The sequence below is a fragment of the Lutra lutra genome, chromosome 13, assembly GCF_902655055.1.
Source record: "Lutra lutra chromosome 13, mLutLut1.2, whole genome shotgun sequence".
Classification (NCBI taxonomy): Eukaryota; Metazoa; Chordata; class Mammalia; order Carnivora; family Mustelidae; genus Lutra; species Lutra lutra.
In genome coordinates, this window is record NC_062290.1 from 9,431,448 (window position 1) to 9,440,854 (window position 9,407).

Below are 9,407 nucleotides of genomic sequence, written 5' to 3' on the forward strand. Positions count from 1 at the left end.
TGCAGAAAAAAATAATAATAATAAAGTTCATCTCCCCAGGGAGAGACTCTCACAAATAAAAACTCATCAGAGCTTGTGTATAATGCTAATGTAGAGGAAACAGATCTCTGCCTTTAGGAATAGGGTGGAAAAACCATTGTATATTGAGGGTTGAACGGAGCAGTCGGCACTGAATGAGGAAGTTGGATTCCCCAAAACAATCGTTTCAAAGCTATTCATCACTAATGCAGACCAAAATTTAATTCAGAATAAATTTCCTTAGTTTCAATCATCTCTCCCATATTCTAGTCCATTCGTCATAAAGCATCACAGCCAGAAATGAGGGGCTTAAGTAGAAATACCCTTAGAACTTACATTCATTTGCATTTACTTCGCATATTACTTGTAAAATCTACATAAATACATAAACAAACACTTCTAAATCTTCAACACTGTCAATTCAATTTAAAGGATGTCTAATGCTGGCAAAAAAAAAATCCATCTTTTAATAACTAATCCAACTATCACTCCATTAAACAGAAGAATCTACTTCATGATTTTCTGATCTATATCATGGTAAATCTTGTAAACATCAAGGGAAGTTAGGGTGGCTTTTTTATTTGTGTATTAACCTCCCAGAGATACTCATGCAGGTTCCATTAGAGATCAAACTCAAAATCAGCATCAAAATCTATCAAATTCAAATCAACATACATTCACATCCATTCTTTGCTCGCTTATGTATTACATGACATCACTTTACCTCTGAAAGTCTCAGTTTCCTCATCTGTCAAATCTGCACAATAATACCCAGCTGGTGGGGACCTTAGGAAAATCTAATTAAACACTCTGCCTACTTTAGTAAACTCACTAGTTAATGCCTGATAGCTCTTCCCTTTATCAATAAACTACCGGGTTCTCTGGATCAGGTCTCAAATTAACAAAATTACTCAATGATGTAGATGAATGAATAACAGTGTTTTTAAATTATTTGACAGCTTTTCACAAAATTTTTTCACCATCTCACCCTTAGAACTTCAGTAACATTAATAGCAAGAGCTAGTATCTATTGGGCCAAGTGCTATGCTGGATGTTGTACGTGCAGTATTTCATTTTGTTTCATGCCAATATCCTCAAGTAGAAACTGAAACCACTCAAAAGCATAAAGTCGAACAAAAATCAAAATGGCTGTGCTAATGCTTCAGCAAAGCTCAATTGTGAAAAGATCTTTTTTCTCTCTTCTGCAAACCTCCCCTCCTCCCTTCTCTGTAAGGCAAGAAAGCTATAGTTCCTTTTTACCCAAACTCTGCCTTGGTGTGATATTTTGGCTCCAAAGCCCGGAGGAGGTTTTCAACAGTAACTTCCTCTTTTTTCACCAAACTGAGGCTCGCACTTGCCTGATTTAACACAACATGTGGCAGAGCCGGTGATTTTAAGTCATACTCTCATCTCTAGGCAACCACAGAACAAGGCATTAGGGGGAAGAGTTGGGCTAACAATTCGGGCCACCAGAATAATCCTATTCCTCCTCATTACGTGGTGAGTACCGAACGCTGTCATCCCAGTTGCCTTGGCTGAAAGACGCCTGAGATTTTTTTAAAATCTACGAACAATCTAGAAAGCTAACAGCAGTGTCTACACTGATCTAATGCGATGGAGCTGCCTGAGCAATGCCCCACCAAGAGATCAAACATCAACTCAGACAAGATGGGAAAGCAATTGTTTTTTTTTCAGTGTTCCAAGAGCCATTTTAAATGAAATGTGGAAAACAACCAAGACCCTAAAGACTCTGGAAGAAATTCTGACCTGCCCGGACCAACTGCCTAAAAGAATTTAGATTAGAGGACCTGCCCCAGGAAAAGAGCCATCGCCATAGAGAACTGCATTATAACATAAACTAGGTGTGGAAACGTAGGCGTTTGGCCCAAGTCTGCTAAAATTCCTCTCTGTGCCTCATTGTTTCCAAGTGGCAGAGCAAACAAACATTTGTTTACCAAACATTTGCTCTTTTTCACCATCCCATTAAAGGTACTCCTTCCTGGTGAAGTCCCAAGCCTCTACCCGCTCCCCTCATTCAGGACGACATGTCTACTGCCTGTTGGCGTGACTGCCTCTTGCATCTCAGGCCTGCGAAGCTTCCCTGTCTGAAATTACATACCTGCTTGCCGTGGAGCCCGAGTCCTGGGCTCGATCCCAGCTTGGCCTGCGAGGGCTGTGCCTGTGGCGACATCTGAGCACTTCTCCAATCCCGGCTTTCCTCGACCTTCCGATGTTAAAATAGGACTAACCTAAAAAGGTGAAAATTGAGTTCAACAGTGTCTGTAGAACTACCTTTTAGATAAATACAGAAATATTTTTATTTACCAACACAGCTTTGCCAGACAATTAACAGCCAAGCTACCCTGAGATGAAGTGTGAGGCTGAAAGATATCTAGTCTGCAGGCCACTTGGCCAAGGCAAGAGCGTCACCTCTGCCATTATCTGCCTTAGAAGGTCCCACCAAGGGAGGGGGGATGGTAGAACTTTTGACGACACACCAGTAAGAAATAGTACGTACACATCAATTCATGACCGAGAAGGAAATCTAATACATGGAAGGGGGGGGGGAATCTTGTAATTTTTCTATACATTAACTTTTATACATTTTTACGTATACACTAACATCACATTGTCATTCACGGAGCTTAACTTGCAATTTATTCCAAGGCCTAGAAAAAGAAATGGAATCTAAGACTGGTGCGGTTTCATTCTCTTTGCCCGAAGATGGCTCATGTCCATCAGCAGACTTGATGTCACTAATCCCAAGCGTCTGTTGATTCACCTGCCAGCTCTTGGGGTTGGGGGAGGAAAATAAGTCACTTTTCGGTAACCCTTTTCTCTTTTCTCTTGGGAACCCCTAAAGGAAATATTTGGGGTTCAATGAATGCTTTCTTGGGCTCTAGGTGGTGCATTTCCATGTTGTCTTCACCCACTCAGGATTCAACATTGGTGGGAACCTAACGAAGGAAACAGCACACACTCAGCCCTCAGAAAGCAGAGCACTTCCTGTTCTTTCTGTTGGATCTGAGTGGAAAGATCTGCTCCCTAAATCACTTCTCATCACACAGTAGCTAAACTGGGAAAATGATGAAGAAAAAGAGTGTGCTGAAAACCGACTGAACAGGAAACGATTCTTAGACAGCCATCGTCCAGGAGTGGAAGGACCAGCACCCTGGAATTTCAGAATTTGATCTGCACCTCTCTCTGTCTCTCCTTGAAAAAAGTCCCTGAATTCTTCTGATTTCGGTGGTCTCGTCTGTAAAATTACAGGAGTCGACAAAATAGTTTCTTTCTAAGTCCAAGACTATCTAGTCATTTTGGGGTCAACTGCATTAAGCAAAACTAAAACATCTTGATTCTTGATGAGACCCATTTTAGTATTTACTCACAGAAAAAGAGAAGACTCCTCATTTAAAAAAAAAAAGAAAGAAAGAAAAGTTTATTTAAAAAAAATAAACTGTCAGCTCTGGAGAGGTAATGCAATATTGCTTCATTGTACATCGTCTACAATGGACTTCAGACTCAGAAGGCTGAGTGTGATGTTAAGCCTCCAATCAACCACACATTGCAAGCACCTGACACATGGGCCAACCCAAGCAAATGTCATTTCCCCTTACCCAGGCTTTCCCAGGATCTTCAGTGTATTCCTGAAACTGAAAAAGTTAAGGCTGCCTAAATATCTGCTTCCAGAAACACATCTCACCCAGGCAGTGCCAGCAGTAACAAAAGAAATCCCAATTTTAACGCAGATGGTGCAGACACTCTGCTGCCTTGCCCCTGGCACAGCGACTGTGATCTGATACTTAGGGCATCATTTTTCCTTTGCAAAAGATGAGCACTGGGGTCTTTGCTGAGAAACAGCTAAATTGATTGTCTCCGGGATAGCACGCATGATTAAAAGAAAAGCAGTTTAAGGAAGGGGAGTTTCTTTTTTGCCTTGTGTGTGTTGGGCGGTGGGGGGGGGGGGGTTCTCTTAGAACACGTCTGTTCAAATTTAATCTCCTTAGTAGGAAGGGTAGTAGTATGAAAAGTAAAAAGACTACTCCAAATTAGGGCCACTTTGGAAACCAAATATAGTAAAACCTGAGGCCTTTCTGCCCTGCTTTAAGAGAGAAGAACATAGCAGAAATCAGGACAGAGTCTTCTGATAGCTTCTACACTGCCATAATGAGACTGTTCAGTAACAGAATCTCTACAGAAAGAAATAAAAACCACTGAACCAACCGGTTTACTCCTAGAACAAATGACAAAGCTCCAAAGCCCGATTCCAACAGGTTTCTCTCATTCATTGACTCTGATTCAGAAGCAGATTCATGATGCTGACGAAACCAGTATCCGGATAATATAATTTTACTAAGAAATGCAAAAGACCCAAAGAAAAGAAAACAGCCTTCTGGTACACTGACCTGTGGCCCAGGCCGGACAACACCACTTATAACAATGCTAATAAAGTAGTCCAATCTCAGCAGATGAAAGCGATCAATGAACCAAAGCCTCCTTTCCTTGGCACAGACGAGAACAGTGGAGGAGCTGCCTGTCCCCTCCCTGCAGCCTAGGCTTACTTTTCCCAGGTCCATTCAGTTGCGAGAGGCTGCATGCTGGACACCAGGGGAAAACAGAACTGGTTCTGCGTGACACACCATGAAGGTCACATGAGACCAAAGGGCTCGTGGGGAGGCATAGTAGTCCATGGACTGGGGAAGAGGAGGGAATCCTTCACTAAGGGAGCACCCCTGCCTTCTTCAACACCATCTACGTTTACCACAGAAAATCGAGACAGGCCAATGTCTTAAAAAGCAGAGCCACCTATATCCTTACAATCTAGAGATAAGCATTTTTGCATATTCTATATGCCCTTCTAGAATCCATTCTAGAATGGTGTGTGTGTGTACAGGCATTTTTATAAAAATAGAAATATATGCTGTCCTGCAACTCATTTTTTGAACTTAGTAATACATGATATTCTACAGGACTTTTAAAAACATCAAATCCCCTATCTTGGCACACTCGGTGTTCCCAACTTCCCTCTGTTACAGTGGGTGGACTCATACATTTGCATTAATTTTGGAAGGGTATAGATAAAAAAAAAAAAAACACCACACCATGATAAAGATCTTTGAACATGCATTTATTCAATGAACATCCTTTTTCTAACTTTTCTTCTTTAAAACGTTCCAAGAGGTAGAATTAGAGAGGCCAAGTCTGTGCACGTTTTTTGAAAGCTGCTGAGACGGATGCCCAGACCGCAGTGCATTCTCCTTTCAGAGGCCGAGGTGCTTCGCCCCGGGGGGCACGCAGGATGCCCAGGACTGGCTGTTAAGGGGCACGCAAATCCCAGCCGCCAAGAAGCCGAGGGGAAACAAATTGGAACACTTTCTAAAGCATTAAAGTGATTATTGCTTAGTACCCAGAGATCTTTCAGCAATTTCATATAAAATACTCTTTCATGTCAGCCCCATAACCACCTTTGCAAAATCGTGCCTTGGAGAGTCGTGGATGTGTGCTCGGCACGCGGGGCATAAATCTCTCAGATCCGTGAGCAGCCTACAGAGCCGCCCTCCCACAGGAGAGGCGCTGCTCCTGCTCCGCAGCCAGCCTGGGCCGCTGAAAAGCATCTGGGCAGCTCCTCCCCTCTCACCTCCTCCCCTGCTCCCTCCCCCAGCTTCCTTGCGCCTTTGGGCCTGCGTATTTCTCTTTGATGAATGCTTTCAGGAGAAAATACTTTACAAGATGCTTACCTATGCAAATCTGCATTTCCAGACCATACCCAAAATCCAGCATCAACTCACCGAGTCAATGCTTACGGATGCCAAATGGGGAGCATCAGGACCACCAAAGCTGTGGGGATCCTGGGGGGCTGCTGACTAGAGCCCAGCGCCTTTGTGACCTGAGTCATGTGAGCAGAGGAGGGGAACCGCGGCTGTTTTGCCCTTCAGTTAACGAGCTGCACACACAAACGGACACCAGGTAGCAAGTGAATCAGACAAGGGTCATTTCCCTAGGAAGCGGGCACAGAAGTTCACATGTGCGAAGACCTTCTTCTCGGTTCTGGCGTGTTCCATCATCAGATCTGACACCTCCTACCTTACTAGGAAAAGAATGATCTAACGACAAACAGCTTCCCAAGCCCTGAGGTAAGGAGTCTAGCTCCTCCAAAAGCTGCCAAGAGTCCCGGTTTCCCAGAGTTCTCTGCATCTTGACAGGCTTGGCTGCCCTCACTTCTGTCCCCATATGCAGCCTGGCCCAGCCCTGGCTTGTGGAGGACACAGCCACACGTGAAACAGCTGGGCTGTTATAGCCACTGCGGTCTTGTGGCCAAGGCCAAGTGACCTACAAGCACTTAAAATGCATCCTGAGACCAGACGCAGGAGGGCTATCTCAAGTCCATGTCTGTCCAGGACCTGGAGTATCTGAGGAAGGTCCCTAAATGCCATGTGCTCTGGCCAGTGCTTGTGGTCCCTCTGAGTTTACTGTCATCCTCAGATGTCAGAGCCCAGAAGCAGGTGTTGGGGGAGGAGGGGCTGGTAGGGCAGTGGCAGGGACTGGAGCTGCGCTAAGTGGAAAGGTAAGCAGGTCTACGGGCTTTGGAGGCTGCTTAAAGAAATACTCTAGATCCCTCCAAGTGGGTGTCTTTCTCCAACCAGACTCTCACAAAGAGGAGAAGGCTCCCAGCCCAGCAGCTCCAGGGTGATGAGAAGTCATCAGGGAGTACCCCCATATTCCAGTCAGTCTCGGGAGTCCCTAAGCACCATTTCCTGAGAGTCCTGAACCCACCGGTGAGTGCTCTACGGGGCACGACAACGATCATCACAACAGCAACAGAGACCACACCTGTGATACCTGGAGCCTTACACACCACTCTACACATCTTTGTAAATGCAACTGCACCCAATTTTGGCTTGGTATCTTCCCAATGCCTTCACGAAGCCCACACTGTCATTCCTTCTTTTACAGATGACTGTCCTAAGGCTCAGAGATGCTGCAGTGACTGCCCAGGTCACACAGCTGGGTTTGGATCCAGATCTGACTCTGAAGCACCTCAACTTAACCTGGGTAGCCCACACACACCTGCCTGTTCATTTAGACCTAAGCAACACGGTTCCAGTGGCACATTGTAATAAGGGAAGAGCACGATATTCCCAGTTATTCTCAGGTGAACAGTCTGTCCCTCAACAGTTCACCCACACCCTATCCCCAGTGGTTGACTGGACCGTATCATTTGAATGCTCCCCCAAACCCACCCCACCACCCAGTCTGCCCCAAACAAAATCACTCTCCTTCATCCAGACCCTAACTTTCTTTGGCTTTGACCATGGAATCTCTGTTATCCAATCAACCAGGTGTGAAACTACAAAATCATGTTTAACAAAGCTTCCTTCCTCACTGCCATGCAGTCAAATAAATCCTGCCTTTTCTCTTTAAAATGGTTCCTCAAGGCAGGCAGTCGTTACTTCCGTATTTACAGCCTTGGACCTATGCTCTCGGCCTCCAGGATCTAGCCCCTCTATCCTGAATACCATCTCCAGAATCGGCTTCTTTCCACAGCACTTCTGCCATGTCCTACCTTCCTGAAGATCCACAATTTCAAGACAAAATTCCTTTGTCTGGATATCAACACCACCTCTAACTGGCCTCACCAACATTCCACATTCCAACATTCCACTATCCCTCACTCACCCTGTGCCTCTACCATGCCCCTCTACCATGTTGGAGGCAGTAGGCATTGTCTCCTGTGCTCTCACTCACACCAACCCCACACACACACACACACAACAGCAATATCCACCCCTCCAGTCTGTACCAGTCCAATCCAAACCACTGTTCAAGCACCAGCGTGGGTCTCATTTCCTTCATAAGACCTTCTTTTGTTTTTCCCACCATTGTTGCCCCAACTTTCTCTGATCGAGACTTCTGATATGCTCAGTCCAATACATCATTAAAATATTTTCTCACATCCTTCATTAACTGCTTCCTAATTACTTGGCCTTTTCTTCCCAGCTGGATAGTTCTTGAAAAGCAAAACTACATCTTTCTCAGTACATACTTACTAATGAAGTGATCTTGTAATTACACAAATTTCACAGTACTCCATCTCACAGAGAACCCCATACACTGTGCTCAGTCAAAACACTCACTTCTAAATTAGCTATGATAGAGTCAAGACAGTTTTCCCAAGTCAAGAGGCTTGGCTTGACTCTGTGTGGAACAGATCTCAGCCTTTGGTTGACCATGAACTTGAGTGAATCAGTCAAAGGACAGAGCCACTGAAACAGCCAATCCAAGGTAATCTGGGCCTGTGTCATCAGAAGCGTGGTGCCCAGATCATCCTAAAACATTGTCTGCACTAACCAAGTCACAACCCGAGTGATGTGTGCAACTCAAATTCTGTATACACGTGGTCAAGCTACTGGTCATCCACTACGGTGAGATAAAACCAAGGAAAGGAGGTGGAAATGCTTACTAATGGAAAACCACTGAAGGAACCCATATGTTCAGAAGACTAGCTAACTGAATGGATATTATAGCAAAGATAATTATTTTTTCTATGTTCCTCCATGGGGCAGAACCACTAGGCAGAATTTTTAGGTAAAGGGAGAAAATGTTCCCAGTTTTACATGTACCAAGTGTATATACAAAAAGTTATTTCCCAGTGATTGAAAGCACTGGAGCAGACATTAAATGTCTATATCCAGGGGCGCCTGGGTGGCTCAGTGGGTTAAGCCGCTGCCTTCGGCTCAGGTCATGATCTCAGGGTCCTGGGATCGAGTCCCGCGTCGGGCTCGCTGCTCAGCGGGGAGCCTGCTTCCCTTCCTCTCTCTCTGCCTGCCTCTCTACCTACTTGTGATCTCTGTCTGTCAAATAAATAAATAAAATCTTTAAAAAAAAAAAAAGTCTATATCCAGAATGCTTTTAAAAGGATTTATATGTTAAGGGAAAAGTTATGATAAGGTGGTCGAGTAAAGAGCTTAAACCTTCTTTCTACCTCATTTTCTGAAATTGAGGAGGTCCCAGATTTCTCTTGTCTCCTACGAATATGACAGTCACTCAGTCCCAAACATAAGCCCCATTCCTTCTTTTCTGAGCCAGCCATAGTGAGCTGGAACAACAGAAAATTCAAATGCCTATAAGCAGGAAACTAATTGTTTCCATCAGATTGAGAAGAAAATAATGAAAGAGAGTCTCTAGTGTAGAACCAGTACGTCTATACACTGCTCAAAGGTATTCAAATTCTAGTTATTTTAAAACAGTGGCAGGCAAAAGGAAACAACCAGTTTACAACCCTGAAATAATCACAGGACAGAAAAAAATAAGGAAGGATTTTTAATTGTTTTGTTTTGTCCTATTTTTGCTGTGGCCATAGATTATAGTGATTATTAGCATAGATTTTA

General features: G+C 44.2%; 1 long non-coding RNA gene across 1 annotated transcript; it reads left to right on the forward strand.

The window, feature by feature from the left end:
• The first annotated feature begins 5,872 nt into the window (after window positions 1–5,872).
• On the forward strand, window positions 5,873–8,369 carry LOC125083845 (uncharacterized). The gene is made up of 3 exons (XR_007122391.1): window positions 5,873–6,152; window positions 6,663–6,794; window positions 6,973–8,369. It is a non-coding gene; the product is annotated as an uncharacterized LOC125083845 (long non-coding RNA).
• Window positions 8,370–9,407: the final 1,038 nt, after the last annotated feature.